A 16,958-nucleotide genomic window follows, 5' to 3' on the forward strand; every position below is an offset into this window, starting at 1 on the left:
GCTGCATTAAAAGTGGCATCAGCTTGTGGGAAACCAATCTGCTAAAAATAGCTCAGGCCACTTTAGTGCAACTTAATAAAAAGACCCTTTTGCTGTTTATATGTATTTTAATCTGCATAGTTTTCTGCAGTATATAAGTGCAATAAGTACAATTTTCTGCATCAGCAGCATACTGCAGAACAGTGGCCAATCCAGGTACTTGTGACCTGAATTGGTCACTGTTGGAAACAGGATACTGGGCAAGATGGACCATTGGTCTGGCCCAGTATGGCTATTCTTATGTTCTTATATGATATGGTGTGCTATGTAAGGTCCTGAATTGTTTATAGGGATTTTTTAAAATCAAAAAATAGGTATAGCTCCATGAGCACTAGTGTTTTTGTTAATTTTATATTTTTGAAGATTATATATGTTTCCTGTGTTCTCTGCCTTGGCCCAGGTGGATTATAAATCAATAAACTATAACAAGACTCAGAACCTATATACTAACATTGGTTGTGCTTACTGCAGCAGGACTTGCTTACGGTGCATGCACTTTTTCTGACTCCATGTGCAGCTTTTCCCTATATTAGTCACCCTTATTTCTGTCCAGCTCCTGTTACTCTCTTATGTCTGATTACAACCTATGTTATTTATAAGTAATGCCATACTGAGAAAAGACCAAGGGTTTTAATGTAGCATAATATTTCTCCTTACAAGAACTTTGTAATTCTATTTACTATGTAAGCCGCATTGAACCTGCTATGTGTGGGAAAGCGCGGGGTACAAATGTAATAAATAAATAATAGAGTATGTACTGTTTGAAAAAAATGTGTATGTCAGTGGCGTAGCAAGGGCGGGGCAGTGGGGGTGGGCCGCCCCGGGTGTCCGCGGGTGGGGGGGGGGGGTGCTCCATCGCGTCGCTTCTCCTGCCACCGCCTGCCTTTTTTTTTTTTTTTTTAAATCCGTGCAGCCGTTCGCTTATGCGGACGACCTGCTCTTGACCATAACAGATCCCAATACCTCCTTAACGGAAGTACTAGAAAGGGTGGAGCGATTTGGGGGACTCTCAGGGTTCAAGTTAAACTACACCAAATCCTATGTGCTCCCGGTGGTAGAGTCAGGCTTGGAGCAGCACAGGGGACCCCGGCAGCTGACCTGGACTAAAGGACCGATTAAATACTTGGGAATTTGGCTTCCAGCAGACCTGAACACCATGTATAGTGAAAACATCAAAAGATTGCTGAAAGAGACTGCTGAGAGATTGAACATGTGGAGGGCTCTACCGGTGGCGCTACTGGGACGAATTGCCTTATACAACATGTGCATTGTACCAAAATGGTTGTACGTGTTCCAAACGACGCCATTATACCTGACAAGAAAGGATGAAAGGAAGTTAAATAGACTCTTGCACTCATTCCTGTGGCAGGGTAAGAAGGCGAGACTCTCAATGGCAATTTTGACAACTCCAGTGGAATACGGTGGATTGGGCCTATTAAGTGTGAGATACATGACAGTGGCATGTGGAATGCGCCACATCAATGATTGGTTTCGAGGGACTGAGAATTTTTCTAACACGAAATTAGAACTCCAGATGATACCTGAACTGCACTTTACAAATTATTTACATGCAAGAGGGGGACAGATCCCAGATATTTTGAACTACTCAATGATAATGCCAATGGCAAGAGCGACTTGGTCCTGGGTATGTCGTCTCCATAAATTTTCGACAAAAATAACACCTTTGCTGACCATCTGTGGGAATGCACAGTTTGCGCCTGGGATATTGTATCCAGCATTTCAGAAGTGGAGGCGTAAAGGAATGATATATTTACAACATGCGCTGGATCGGGAAGGCAAGATCAAATCATTTGTGGAATTACAATCTGAGTTTGACCTTCCAGACACAGACAAATTTCACTACATGCAGCTCAAACACTACATTACATCCTTGGGATGGGAATCGTTGGCAGAGGATGTGCAAGAGGAATTGTCATCAGCATTCTCGTTGACAGCTCAGCAGGAGGTTCCACTCACGTATCATCATAGACACATTAGAGACACGAGAGAAGAGCCAAACTTCATTAAATTAGCAGCACAATGGAATAGTGAACTACACACCAATGTCTCAGCCGCGCAAATAAAATCGCACATAGTATCTATTAGACATGTCAGTGCGGCGGCGAGCCATTGGGAAGTTCAGTATAAATATGCAATGAGAATCTATGTGGCTCCCAGACGAGCGTTTCACATGGGAATGTCTCCGTGGGGTGAGTGCCCCAAATGTGGAGAAGCTGGAGCCACATTAGGCCATATGTTTTGGACATGTGTGGTGGTGGAGAAATTCTGGAAATTACTGTTGTTGGTGGTGTCCAAACTGTGGAATACAAAATGGTTCTACGATGCTGGGCTATTGCTTGGAAACCCTAGACTGTTGAAGCCCAGTCCTAAAGGATTTAAAAAATTTGTGACTAAAGCGACAATCATTTCCAAACAAGTCATCTTAGCAGAATGGATTTCGCATAAAGCGCCTAAGCTACAACAATGGCGGACTCGCATGTTACTATTGATGCGCCTAGAACGGGCTGGACTATATGACTTGGAATCGAAAGAAGGGAGGGATTTTCAGCAGTGCTGGGGTCCCTTCTGGATGACGCTCACGCCTAGAGCACGTGGCCATCTGTTGAATCTATAATTGTAGAGAAGTGTATATAACAGTAAGGTTGGTTAAGAGAAGATGTGTCCGGCTGGGGAGACAAAAGGGGGGGGGGGGGGGGGGGAAAGGGGGGGGGGGGAGACAAAGTTGTTGTAAAATGATTGATGGTTGTCTGTGGTGTTGTGCAAATTTACAGTTTGTAATTTCGGAATGTTGTTCATCAATAAAAATGATTTAAACATAAATCCGTGCAGCCACGCAGGCAGCGCTTCGCGTCTGCCCTGCGTGTGCTGTGAAAGAAGTAAATCGCCAGCGCTGGCTTCGGGCCTTCCCTCGATGTCCCGCCCTCATGAGGTAACTTCCTATTTCCTCGAGGGCGGGACATCGAGGGAAGGCCCGAAGCCAGCGCTGGCGATTTACTTCTTTCACAGCACACGCAGGGCAGACGCGAAGCGCTGCCTGCGTGGCTGCACGGATTTTAAAAAAAAGAAAAAGGCAGGCGGTGGCAGGAGAAGAGGGCTCTGTGGCTCTCAATGGAGGGGGGACGGGACTGGGTCAGGGGGGAGCTCAGAGGGGAAAAGGGGATTGGAGAGGGGGTGGGGGAGTTCAGAGGAGGGGTGCTCAGAGGGGAGAAGGGGATTGGAGAGGGGTGGGGGTGCTCAGAGGGGATTGGGGAGGGTGGGGGAGCTCAGAAGGGTACTCAGAGGGGAGAAGGGGATTGGGGAGGGGTGCTCAGAGGGGAGAATGGGGATTGGGGAGGGGTGTGGGTGCTCAGAAGGATACTCAGAGGTGAGAAGGGGATTGGGGAGGGGTGGGGGAGCAGAGGAGGGATGCTCAGAGGTGAGAAGGGGATACTGAATATGTCTAAGACTGAACTTATTGTCTTCTCACCCAAACCCACTTCCCCTCTCCCTTCACTCTCTATCTCAGTTGAGAACACCCTCATCGTCCCCGTCTCATCTGCCCGCAACCTCTGTGTCATCTTCGACTCCTCCCTCTCCTTTTCTGCGCACATCCAGCAGATAGCCAAGACCTGTCGCTTCTTCCTCTATAACATCAGCAAAATTCGCCCCTTCCTCTCCGAGCACACCACCCGAACTATCATCCACTCTCTCATTACCTCTCGCCTTGACTACTGCAACCTACTCCTGACCGGCCTCCCACGTAGCCATCTACTCCCCCTTCAGTCCATCCAGAACTCTGCCGCACGTCTTATCTTCCGCCTTAACCGATATACTCATATCACCCCTCTCCTCAAGTCACTTCACTGGCTCCCAATCAGATACCGCATACAGTTCAAGCTTCTCTTACTCACCTACAAATGCACTCGATCTGCGGCCCCTCCGTACCTCTCTACCCTCATCTCCCCTTACGTCCCTACCCGTAACCTCCACTCTCAAGACAAATCCCTCCTTTCAGTACCCTTCTCCACCACCTCCAACTCCAGGCTCCGTCCCTTCTATCTCGCCTCACCCCATGCCTGGAACAAACTCACTGAGCCCATACGCCGTGCCCCCTCCCTACCCATCTTCAAATCAATGCTCAAAGCCCACCTCTTCAATGTCGCCTTCGGCTCCTAATCACTATACCTCTTCTCAGAAAACTTATCTACCCCAACTTGACATTTCGTCCTTTAGATTGTAAGCTCTTCCGAGCAGGGACCGTCCTTAATTGTTAATTTGTACAGCGCTGCGTAACCCTAGTAGCGCTCTAGAAATGTTAAGTAGTAGTAGTAGTAGATTGGGGAGGGTGGGGGTGCTTAGAGGGGAGATTGGAGAGGGGTGGGGTTGCTCAGAGGGGATAAGGGGACTTGGGAGAGAAGTGCTCATGGGAGAAGGGGTCTGGAACTGGGGGCTGAAAAGGGGCAGGGGCTGAAACTGTGGGGACTGGGGGCTTTAAAGGGGACAGGGAGAACTGGCTGGGGCTGAAGCTCAGGACTGGTGAGAGAAAAGGGCTGGGGTTGAAACTAGGGCTGAAAAGGGGGCAGGGAGAAGTGGCTGGGGGCTGAAGCCCAGGACTGATGGGAGAAAAGGGCTGGGGACTGGTGGGATAGTGGGGCTGAAAAGGGTGGCAGGTGGGAGATGTGGGCTGGAACTAGGTGCAGGTGGAAAGAGGGGGCTGAAAAGAGGGGGCAGAGAGAGGGGACAGACCCCGGATGGAAGGAGGGGGAGCGTGAGGGAGGGCAGACCCTGGATGGATGGGAGAGGGAGGGCAGACGGATCGAAAGGGCAGATGGTGGGTGGAAGGGGGAGAGAGAGAGAGGGCAGATGGTGGATGGAAGGGGCAGAGAGAGAGAGGGCAGACACTGGATTTCAGAGAAAGAGCGAAGACAGATGCTGGATGGAAGGAAGACAGTGAAAAGAAGATGAGGAAAGCAGAAACCAGAGACAACAAACTGTAAATAAAATATATATTTTTTTATTTTTTTGCTTTAGGGTATAGTATTGTGTCTGTGTTAATAAATGTTTATAAATAGAACATATAAATAAGGTAATCATTTTATTGGACTAATTTTTAATACATTTTGACTTAACTTTCAAAGAACAAAACCCCCTTCCTCATGTCAGGATAGGATACTATAACAGTACTATACTGTATTGACCTGAGGAAGGAGGTTTTGGCCTCTGAAAGCTAAATGTATTAGTCCAATAAAATGGTATTTTATTTTCTATATTTGTTTTATTTCTATTTGTTAATTTGTAAAGTGGTGATCGGATTTGTTAGTTTTTTCAAATTTACATCCACTGTCTTTATATTTTGCACAGTACTAGGGGACATTTTCTGTTTCTGTGGTGTTGCATTGTATGCAGAGTCTGGCATCGGGGGTTCAGTTTAATTTTTGTCTAAATAGAAAGTTTATGATTACTTATTCTATAGTGGATTAGGGTGTATCTGTGTTTGTGAAAAAGACATGGCTTTCGGTTGGCATTGACTGTGCAGGATCGACGATCTGTACTAATCTGTCTGTTTTCGTTTTACAATAGGTGAATTGATGTTCTAGTGCTCACTGTAGCGTTTAAGATGCTTGTGTGACTTGTAGAAATGACTGCTTATGGTATGGTAGAATTGCGCTATAGGTCCTGAGTGTTTTGTATTCTCGGTATGCCTAGTACTGGATTTTTTTTTTTTGGGGGGGGGGGGGGTGTTAAAAAATGACCAGCCCCGGGTGTCAACTACCCTAGCTACGCCACTGGTGTATATGTGTGTATATATATATATATATATATATAATTACTACTTAAATGCTCATGTTCAGCTTATTCTTCCTGTACCAAGCCTTGGGTGAGTAACTTATAAAAGGTGGTTGGTAAATAAATAGCTCTGGTAAAATAGCATCATTTAGCTTCTGAGTCTTCAGGCTAAAAGCCAAGTGTAGGGTCTGAGCTGTGAGATGAAGATGGACCCTTTGTGATCTTTTGGCTGAGATTGAGAAACTCTAGTTTAAGAAGAGGAGGGTGCAATTAACACCCTGCCATCTGACCCCCTTTGGGGATATGATGTTGCAATGACCTTTGCCAGATGGGAATGAAACAGCCTGCACCTTTAGCCACATGAAATTCTCTCTGGGTTCATCTCACCGTCATTCTAGGAGATGGGGGATGTACGAGGACACTTGCAAGTATTAAAACACTAAGCTTAAGGCTCTAGAAAAGGGAATTGTTACCACGCAAAGTGTATAGGTTTAGGGGGGTCTATGTAGTAACCTGTTGGTTTTAATGCATCTGATATATATTGTTATATACTACCTTCCTTGTACCACAGATCGATTCAAAACATTTTACATCCGATGAAACCAGTAATTCAGTATGCTATTGTCATCCAGATTTTTTTTCATTACATTTGTACCCGGCACTTTCCCACTCATGGCAGGCTCAATGCCGCTTACAAAGGGCAATGGAGGGTTAAGTGACTTGCCCAGAGTCTGTGCCTGAAGTGGGAATCGAACTCAGTTCCCCAGGACCAAAGTCCACCACCCTAACCACTAGGCCACTCCTCCACTTTATGTTTGAAAGGCACATTCTTCCCCTAATGATTTTGCTGGTATGTTTCTTTCGTACATCATCCATAACATGCATTCAGACATGCAGTCAGTCATCTATTGTTCTCATGAATTCTTCTGCCGATGCAGTAAGTCAGGGTCTGCACCACACAGCAGCATTAGATTGGTGGGGGGATGCATATTGGTCAGCCACACTTTCCTCATTAGAAGCTTGAGGGAACCTCTACTCTTTCCACCATAGATCTCCTCCCAACGAGCCTCAGGAAACTTCAAAACACCTGCTCTCCTAAGAAAATGGTTCTACGATCATCAGTGGCAGGAAGAAGCCACTTTCCCGCTGGTGATGATCACGCCTGATCTAAAGTCTTGCTTGTCTGATATTGACAGAACAAGACACATTTTATTTATTTATTTATTTATTGCATTTGTATCCCACATTTTCCCACCTTTTTGCAGGCTCAATGTGGCTTACAATACATCTTGGGAAATAGAAGACATTTAGTATTACAGAGGAATCTTGGGCAATATGATAATGAAAAAGCAAGATGATAGTATAACAAGCAATATGCTTATAATAAAGCAAGATAATAGCATAACAAGCAGATATTATAAGACAGTACTGAATATATATGGAGGATATGTGGGCACATGACCAAAAAACAAGAAAACTACATCTATTTCAAGGATTTTTATTAAAACAAGTCAACCTATGTTCTCCCTGGCATCCATATTAAAATTCGGCATAATGGCGGAATTCTGTAAAAAGGATTAATCTATTATTTCACAGTTCAGATCTCCTTTAAAACATGTCAGGCATTAGTATTCATGATAGTGTTAGTTTTATTTTTATACTGGTTGGAAGCTGACCTTAACCTGTTTCACCCTTCTGTAAAGTGAAGGTATTCCTAACTACAGTGATCCTTCAACACAGATTATTTCACTTCGTAAATCACAGTGTCACATTTTGTATGTCTTATTCTATAATGAGAGTGGACAACCCTACGTTGATTTTCTTCTGCTACAAATTTGTTCTGCCTCTGTGCTGTTACATATATATGAAAAAAGCATAAGGCGCTGATCTTTTTTAAAAATTTATTTACAGTATCATTACTACTGTCCTGGCACATTTGATGGGGTGAGCTAAGTGTTCAGTATCATGTCACCGTGCTGCATATCTGTCATGTCTATGGTTTGGAAAATGGATGCATACTTAAACTGTTTCCAGTTTTAATTCTGGCTCGACCAGGAAATGTATACTCTGACCCTCCCTGTGAAGTATGTGCTTGTGGTTAGCAGAGACTAACTTAATGGGTCTATCAAAAGTAGTGTGGAAAAATTATATATTTTATCTTATTTTTTGCTTCTAGTAGATAGTTTTTCTGTCTTTTCCTGTGTGCAGATTATAGTGATGGGCTTCTATGTTAGGCTACAAAAATGTTAAAAATGTTGTAAAAGGATCAAGATGGCGGCGCTAACGGTTGTGTGAGCCCTGGGCTCCGCGGTTCCAGCGATCGTAAAAGCAGACAGAAGTTCTCTTTCCGATTAAAAAATGGGAAAGAGAAAGGGGAAAACGCAGACCCCTACCTCCATGGTGCCAACGTCGACTCCAATCTTGAAGCAAACGACGTTGGAGAGCTTCGGAGTCAGGACTCCGGGCGAAAGAATGTCTACTTCGATGAGTTCGACTCCTTCGGGAACCGAACGCAGCGCTGAGGGAGTGACGCTGAGTCCTCCCGATTCCACCCCCCCTCCACAACCCGGAAGTGTGATGGCGCCGGCAGGACCGCAGCAGTTGGTGAATGCAGCCGAGCTGTTTGCGGAAGGAGGATCTTTCGGCGCACAGACTCCTGTGATGGAAACAACGAGTCGGGGACAGACGCTGGACGCTGCCCCTAGAACCCAGGATCTACCTTCCGAGGATATTGGAGGTATGAAGAGACCAATGAGGGTGACAATGGAGACACTGTGGGAGGCAATCCAGGGGGTGAACAAGACATTACTGCAGATGAATGTTTCTCTTTCTGGCGAAATTAAGGACTTAAAACAATCCTATCAAACATTGACTAAAGATGTACAAGAACATAAAGGGCAAATTGAGGTGATTGAAAATGAAGTAAAACAATTAAAGAATTTAACAACTACTTTGATTAAAGATAAAGAAACCCAAGAGAGAAAAATAGAATATCTGGAGAATAATGGGAGAAGAAATAATCTGAGGTTTCTGAATTTCCCCAAGTCACCCTTAATCTCAGCAGTGGATATGCTCAAGAAATATTTCAGTGATATATTGGGGATTCCTATGGAGGGATATCCCCCTATAGTGAGGACCCAATATATTTCAGGGATAGCGAAACACCCGATTGAACAACCACAGATAACCCCAAGTTTAAACTTGACTGAGTTTCTTGAAAACTCTCTGGAGTTCGTAACAGAGAGAACCACGCTGATTGTATCATTTGCTCTTGAACTTGATAGAAATAATATTCTGAGACTTTATTTTCGCCATTTAAATGAAATTTTTCTGGGACAAAAAGTTCAAATTTTTCCTGATATGGCAAGAAGTACACAAAAAAGAAGGAAAGAATTTCTTTCTTATAGATCTAGAGTTGTTAAATTGGGTGCTACTTTCTTGTTAAAGTTTCCCTGTAAATGTTTTGTAACTTTTGAAATGAATAATTATATATTTTTTTCCCCTTTGAAATTGTTAGAATTTATCTCATCTAAAGAAAATGTTAAGTCGCCAACTGTGTTGCTTCCCTAATTACAGTGCTGTTAACGTCGGCTGTAGACATCCATAGCCCCTCCCGTTTTATTTTTGATTAATTATATAGATTTAAATTTCCTAGTGTCTTGATCCACTTATTGGGGACAAATGTAAACTATTTTTTCCTGTATAATTTAACCTGTTTAGGTTATTGTAATTTGATTACCTTTATTTTATTGCTGATATTTCAAGTTTATATTATTGGATGTAAACAAAAAATTATAAATAAAGAAATTAAAAAAAAAAAAATGTTGTAAAAGCTTGCTAGAGGGAAATTTTGATATAAGGAAAGATAAAGAAATAGTTTGAGGTTCTGATTCATGAAGGCTGTTCTTCCGTCCTTTGTCTCTGTACCTCCTCCCCAGTAAACCTTTTTGTCTGGCGTAATGTCCACATCAGATTTTCAGCACATGCTGAGGGGAGAACATGAAGTTCTTTATTTTTTTTTTTAAGGATGCATGCATGTTGCTGATATGTGGTCATGTCAGAAAGAACGTAGTAAACGACAACAGATAAGACCAACTGAAAAATGCTCTTGTTACAGAACAATATTCTGTTAACTAGTAAAAAAGGCCCGTTTCTGACAGAAATGAAACGGGCGCTAGCAAAGTTTTCCTCAGAGTGTGTATGTTTGAGAGAGAGAGTGTGTGTCAGAGATGGAGTGTGTGCGTCAGAGACAGAGTGTGTGTGTATTTGTGTGAGAGACAGAGTGTCTGTGTGAGACTGTGTGTGTGTGACAGAGAGATAGAGTGTGTCAGAGAAGAGTGTATGTGAGAGATAGTGAGTGTGTGCCCCATCCCCACCTCTCCGGTGTCAGGACTCTCTCCCCTCCCCCTCTGCTCCTCCTCCAGCCACCCATGTCCAGCGACCCTCCCCTTCCCCCTTCCCCGGCGCATCAAACCCCCTTGCCACCCACAGCTGCCACTGGTAACGCTGTCTGGCCGCTGCTGCTTCTCCTGTTGAGCAGCAGCGGCCGCTACAAAAAGAAAAAAAGCAATAAATGTGTTTAAACATCAAACGCGGCACCGTAGACAGCGATCAGGCATTGGCTGTCGGCTCTGCAGCCGCTCCTCCTCTCGCCTCTCACGTCGCTGCGCTTCTCCGGGGTCTTACTCCAGGGGCAGTGACGTGTACTGCTACTTTTCAAAGATAAGTGGACTTTTTTGATGAGTGCCCAGTTACGAGAATGCAAAGTTATGAGCAGTGTAATAATTATAAGCATATGCCCAGATAAATTTGTGAAGCACATAATTTTTGCATACGGTTGAAGCACAAATTTTGAAGCACACTAATTCAGAGGGCCCTACAATTGACATAGCGCTATTGAATTCAGCAGCTTAAAAAAAAACAGTAGTTGCAAAAGGGTCTACATTCCTTTCTGAGGATCCTTTACACCTTTTATTATTTGGGGGTCATTTAAATCCCTAGGGCATTATCGCATATGATTTTTAAGTGCTGAATGGTTTTGGGAGAGTCTCACCACCAACGTTCTAAAGTAGCTGCCTGTGTCCGTGGCTCCTGGAGTTGCTGAGCTATGCTCCGTAGCCAGGCTGATGTCACTCACAGCTGATTCCCTGGCAGGTTTCCCTACTCCTCCCCCTGACTGGGAATCAGCTGTGAGTGCGCCCCCCCCAGCACATCAAACACCCCCCCCCCCCCCCAGAAACACATCAACCCCCTCGCCACCTGTACCTGCCACTGGTAACGCTGTCCAGCCGCTGCTGCTTCTGTTGAGCAGCAGCGGCCGCTACAAAAAGAAAAAAAATAATAAATGTTTTTAAACCTCAAACGCAGCACCGTAGACAGCCATCACACATCCGGCTGGCTTTATACAAGAGTGCATCGGCGTCAAGGGTGCTTGCGCCAGCTATGCCTCATGTTGCAGCCCCGCTTGGCCCTCAGCTTGAGGTGAGGTCTCTGATGCCGGTGTCACGTGTGGCCCTGGCATCGACTGCTGCCCACATCGGCATCCCTTTGACATCGGTGGAGGAAGCTTTGCTGGAGTCAATGTGGGAACCGATGACTAGACGCCCCTCACAAGGACATGGCTCTTCTAGGTCGAGGCAGGCTTGGTCTCAGACTTCTCCACAGGAGGTCTTGGATGACATTGATGAGGAGTGCTCTTGGGAGTCAGATGATGACTCTCGATACGTCTCGGAGGAGAAGTCTTATGAGATACCATCTCACCTCTGCAGGAAAGGAGAAAGTCTCCTCCAGAGAGCCTTTTTTTCCCCTCTTTTGTAAAGGAAATGGCGGCTGCCATTCTGTTTCGTTTAGAAGTGGAGGACGAACCTAGGGCTAAGATGCTTGAGCTTCTGGACTACGAATCCCCTCCTAGAGAGGCTGTGACAGTCCCACTTCACGAGACCTTGCAGGATGTTCTTGTGTGGAATTGGGAGTCCCCTCTGTCGGTCCCACTACTCCCCCCAAAAATTGTTACTGTGCATCAGATTCATAGTATCCTTGGGTTTGATAGGCCTCAGCTGCCTCATCATTCCCTAGTGGTCAAATCCACCCTCAAAAGGGCCAACATTTCTAGAGACACTAGGCTTTGGCACCCCTGGGCAGCGAAGCTAGAACCTTTAACTCTTTTGGGCATAAGATGTTCCAGGCCTCTATGCTTGAGTCCTGCATTCAATCATACTAGCTCTTCATGAGCTTATACTTGTGGAACTCGGTGTACACTTGCTAGATTTGACAGACTGTCTCCCACTGGAGCAGGCCAGATCACTTCACCAGTTGGCCAAGCAGCAGAAGGTGTGTCGCTAGATCTTGGGGCACCTACAACTCTTTTGATGTGGTTTCCAGGATCTTTGCTCAAAGTATAGCAATGCGCAGACTCTCATGGCTGCGTGTCTCTGACTTGGAACTGGCTCCAGGAGAGCATAGCTGCAGTATCAGTGACCATCCTACATGACTTACCGGACCCAGGTGGGGGGGGGGGGGGGAGGAGGCTGAAGCTTCTCCAAGAAAGGTGGTCTCTTGTAACCTCCAACCGGTAGGCTCTTCAAATAGTCCATCTCTGTTATGCCCTGCATTGGCAACGAAGACCACCAAATTGCCCACTGAGAGCTGATTACTTCAGCTGTCAGCTTGAGCAGGTACTTGCAGAGGAACTCTGAGACCTTCTGAAGGCCCATGCAGTTGAGCCCGTTCTACCAATGCAGGAGGGGCAGGGATTCTAGTCAGGTACTTCCTTGTGCAAAATAAGACGGGGAGGATTTATTCCATCCTAGACCTAAGTGCTGTGAACAAATTCCTGGTCAAAGAAAAGTTTGTTTCCCAGGGCACTGTTCTCCCCATGATTGAGGAAAACAATTGGCTATACTCTCTGGACTTAAAGGATGCTTACACACACATCCCGATACTTCAGCTCACAGGCAGTATCTCAGATTTCAGCTGGGAACACAACAATTCCAGTACCGCATATTGCCTTTTGGCCTCGTAACAGCTCCCAGGGTATTTACCAAATGTCTAGTGCTAGTCGCAGCATCACTATACAGACTGGGAGTCCATGTGTTCCTGGACGATTGGCTGGTGAGCACATCTCAGAACTGTGCTCAGGAGTCCATGCGGTGAACTATTCAGGTGCTCGAGCTACTAGGGTTATATCCTCGCTGTTGCACAGCCCAATTGACCAGTGCTTGTCAGTGAGCCTGGGTGCTAGGGGAATCCCACTGGTGAGCATTATGGCCTGCTTGTCCTTGGAGTAAGCGAAGATACTTACCTGTAGCAGGTAATCTTCGAGGACAGCAAGCCTTATATCCTCACAAACTCTCCTTCCTCCCCCCTCCCCTTAGAAGTTGTCGTCTCTTCACACTTAGCAGTGGAACGTGACTTGTGCTCCACAAAGCTCTATTAAGCTTATCATAAGCTCTGGACTGGGTAACGTGGGTCGAGTTATTTATTTTGTTACGTTTGTACCCCGCGCTTTCCCATTCATGGCAGGCTCAATGCGGCTTACATGGGGCAATGGAGGGTTAAGTGACTTGCCCAGAGTCATAAGGAGCTGCCTGTGCCTGAAGTGGGAATCGAACTCAGTTCCTCAGTTCCCCAGGACCAAAGTCCACCACCCTAACCACTAGGCCACTCCTCCGCTTGTGAGAATATAAGGCCTGCTGTCCTTAGAGAATACCTGTTACAGATAAGTATCTTCACTTTACAGAATAGCATACTTCCATCTCCTCATGGCCTGCAAAGTGGGAATGTTGGTGTCTGCTTTTGATAACTACGCCAGCACAAATAATCTTTTTCTGCACAGGGGGCTGGGATTGTTTTTTTTTTTTTTTTGGTTATAATTGCTGCCCCCCCTCTCTTTTTGTAAGGGCTGGGGTTAGATGCAACATTGAGGTTTTTTGTTTTGTTTCTGAATGAGTCTGTGGTATATATTTTCCTCCTCCTAGTTGGTCTTGTTTTGTTCAGAACTTTTTTCTTGTATATTTTTTAAAAATGCATAATAAAGCTGCCATTCATAGTAATTTTTAGACCTTAGCTTATTAAGTTCCAAAATCATTGCAAATAAAACATGCCACTCCTAAAGGTTTATATCCTGTAGTGTTTAAAGGTCAAATATCATGCCAGCATAGAGTCAATATCCTTATCTAAGGGTTGGGCTTCCAGTACTTCTGAGACAGCCCTGTTACAGCAATCAACACTGAACTGCAAAGGGAGGGCTTGGCAGGAGGAACTTCCAGAGAATAAAGGAATGACAGTTAAAATTGAAAAGCAAACTGAGTAACCTTGATTTTTGCTTATTCTAATCTATGGTCAAATTAACTAAATGTGTGTGTATGTTAGATAAACCGGGCATGCTCTTGTCCTAGGATATCGCATCACAAGAAGTTTCATGTCTACAGCTGTAGCGTATCATCAACTGTGGCGGATTTTCAGTAGATTTTATTTTCTTGGCTTTCTTTTCCTACCTTTGGCACAAACAAAATGTCTTCTCCCCCCTCCCCCCCAAAGTGTGAAAATTCTTCATGCCTTGCAAAAAATGGGCTGAGATCTTTAGAACAGATGACTAAGCTGGAATGGAATGAATGTTGAAAAGTCATAAAACAATGTGCAAGCTGAGGAAGTGCCTTATTGCAGCTGTAATACAGATGAATGAAGGAGGTGACAGAACAGCACCACCATCTTCAAATGTATGTACTGAAAATGGAATGGTTTTCTGTTTTTATATAGTAACATAGTAAATGACGGCAGATAAAGACTTGTCTAGGTTTGAAAATTTGCAGTTAACCAAGTACTGGTTGCTAATGTGGTATTGCTAATATGAGCTAAATGTCTTCGCTGGTATGCAAAGTGATGCTTGCAGTAAAATACTTATTCTTCAAGGACAAGCAGGCTGCTTGTTCTCACATGTGGGCCAACATCCACGTCGGCCCGGGAAACCGGCAAATTTTGCAAGCAAAATATTTAAAAAATCTTGCCAGAGTCTTCTGGCACGTGCGCACCGCGCATTCATGGCCATCTTCTCGCCCGTTGCGTGAGCGTTCCCGCTCAGTTATTTTTTCTCTGCGGTGAGGTGCGGTCGGGTTTTTTCCCGCTCCTCGCAGGCCCGGGAAAGAGTTTTCTGCGTTCACTTTTTGTCTTTTTCTTTCTTTTTTGTTACTAAAAAGAATTTACAGTTAAAAAAAAAAAAAAAAACACTCCCGTAGTTTTTCTTTATTTTTTTGCCCCTTAGTTTCCTTTGTTTTTCAATGCTTAGGCCACACGGTCGGGTGGCTCCCTTCTTTCGTGCCCTTTTTTCTTTTAACAGGCACGATTGCGTCTTTTTTGATTTCGCCGAAGCCGTTTTTTCTTCCATGTCATCGAAGACACCCAGCGGCTTCAAACGTTGTACTCGGGGCAACCGGACTATCTCGGGTACCGATACCCACGCTTGGTATATCCAGTGCCTTGGAAACGGACCCAAGCGTCTCAAGAGGCCCAACGAGAGAAGCTTTTTGGGGCTCAGTCCGGTCCTTCGACATCGGTACTGAGGTCGGCGGCGTCGACATCAAGGGACGCATCGACGTCGGGAGCGAAGGTAACAACCAACTCGTGCTGGGAGCAGTGAGGCATTGAGTGGGTCTCCACCTGTCTCGAGGCCTCCTATTATGCAGGTCCCCTGGGACCGACCTTCGTCAGACCTGGCCCTGAGGAGACGTGAGGATTCAACGTCTTCCTCATTGGTACCGAGGAGTCTCGATGATGGGCGTCAAGCGAACACGAAGAAGCACTGTCATCATTCTCCTTCGACACACAGTGCCGGGAGCCCCGGGGCGTCGAGGGATTCGGCACCCGAGAAGCGTCGGCACCGAGAGGATCGCTCCCCCTCTATTCAGGAGGTGCCGATGAGTCTGTCTAGCAGCCTGGTACCTGCTCCCGAGCCTCGACAGATTCTGCCACCGGCTCCTATCCCGACCCCGCAGCCTTGTCCGACGGCGGCTCTTGACGATCGCATCAGGGCCTTGTTTCCAGAGCTTCTGGAAGGGTTACTGCGCCAGTCTGCTTCGGTGTCGGGGGTGCTTGCGCCTTCAGTACCGTCGTCTACAGCGGTCTCTGGCCCTTCGCCTGTGGTGAGGTCCCTGACCTCGGTGCCGCCTGCGGTATCTGTGTCGGCTGCCACCCAGGTCGACTCTCCTATCGACGTTGGTGAAGGAAGCTTCACCGGAGTTCAGGCAAGCGTCGACTTCTCGGCACCGCCATCGAGGATGTCGTTCCTCGACGTCGAGGTAGGCTCAGTTTCGGACTGCTCTGAGAGATGTCTTGTCCGATACTGAAGATGAGTGCTCGTGGGAGGAAGAGGAGGATCCCAGGTACTTTTCTTATGACGAGTCCTATGGGATTCCTTCTGAACCTTCCCCTCCACCAGAAAGGAGACTGTCTCCACCGGAGAGTCTGTCCTTTACCTCCGTTGTTCGGGAAATGGCTGCGGCTATTCCCTTCCCTATGGAGGTTGAGGATGAGCCCGGAGCTGAGATGCTCGAGGTCCTGGATTATCCTTCTCCACCTAGAGAGACTGCAATGGTTCCTTTGCATAATGTACTGAAGAAAGTCCTTATGCGAAACTGGTCGTTCCCTCTGTCTAACCCTGTGATCCCGAAAAGAGGGGAACCTGGATTGATGAAGTCTCAGCTACCTCACAATTCCATGGTGGTGGACTCCGCTGTCAAAAGAGCCAAGAGTACTAGGGACTGAGTCTCGGCGCTCCCAGGCAGAGAATCTAGAACCTTGAACTCTTTTGGGAGGAAGGCGTATCAGGCCGCTATGCTTGCTGCCAAAATTCATACCAGCTCTTTACGAGCATCCACTTGCGGAACTCGGTGAGGCAACTGTCTAGCTTGGTTGATGTGCTCCCTCCGGAGCAGGCTGAGCCTTTTCTCCAGGTGGTCAGGCAACAGAAGGCATGTCAAATTCCTGGCCAGGGGTAAGTTCGACACTTTTGATGTAGCATCCAGGATCGCTGCCCAAGGTATAGTGATGCGCAGACTGTCATGGCTGCTGTCTCTGACCTGGATCATTCGGTCCAGCAGCGGCGGATGTTCCTTGCCGGGGGGGGATAACCTTTTTGG

At 46.1% G+C, this 16,958-nt stretch overlaps 1 protein-coding gene across 2 annotated transcripts in view; it reads left to right on the forward strand.

Moving 5' to 3' along the window:
* The window catches only part of CDC42EP2 (CDC42 effector protein 2), a 53,412-nt gene that overhangs the window by 16,733 nt on the left and 19,721 nt on the right, over positions 1-16,958 (forward strand). Inside the window, exon 1 of one of the 2 annotated variants that reach the window (XM_030218011.1) lies at positions 14,504-14,543. The exons of the other annotated variant lie outside the window; for it this stretch is intronic. The gene's annotated coding sequence lies outside the window, so the exon portion shown is untranslated. Of the gene's footprint in view, positions 1-14,503; positions 14,544-16,958 lie in introns of those variants that run through there. 2 annotated transcript variants of the gene reach the window in all.

Source organism: Microcaecilia unicolor, chromosome 11 (assembly GCF_901765095.1).
Source record: "Microcaecilia unicolor chromosome 11, aMicUni1.1, whole genome shotgun sequence".
NCBI classification, from domain to species: Eukaryota; Metazoa; Chordata; class Amphibia; order Gymnophiona; family Siphonopidae; genus Microcaecilia; species Microcaecilia unicolor.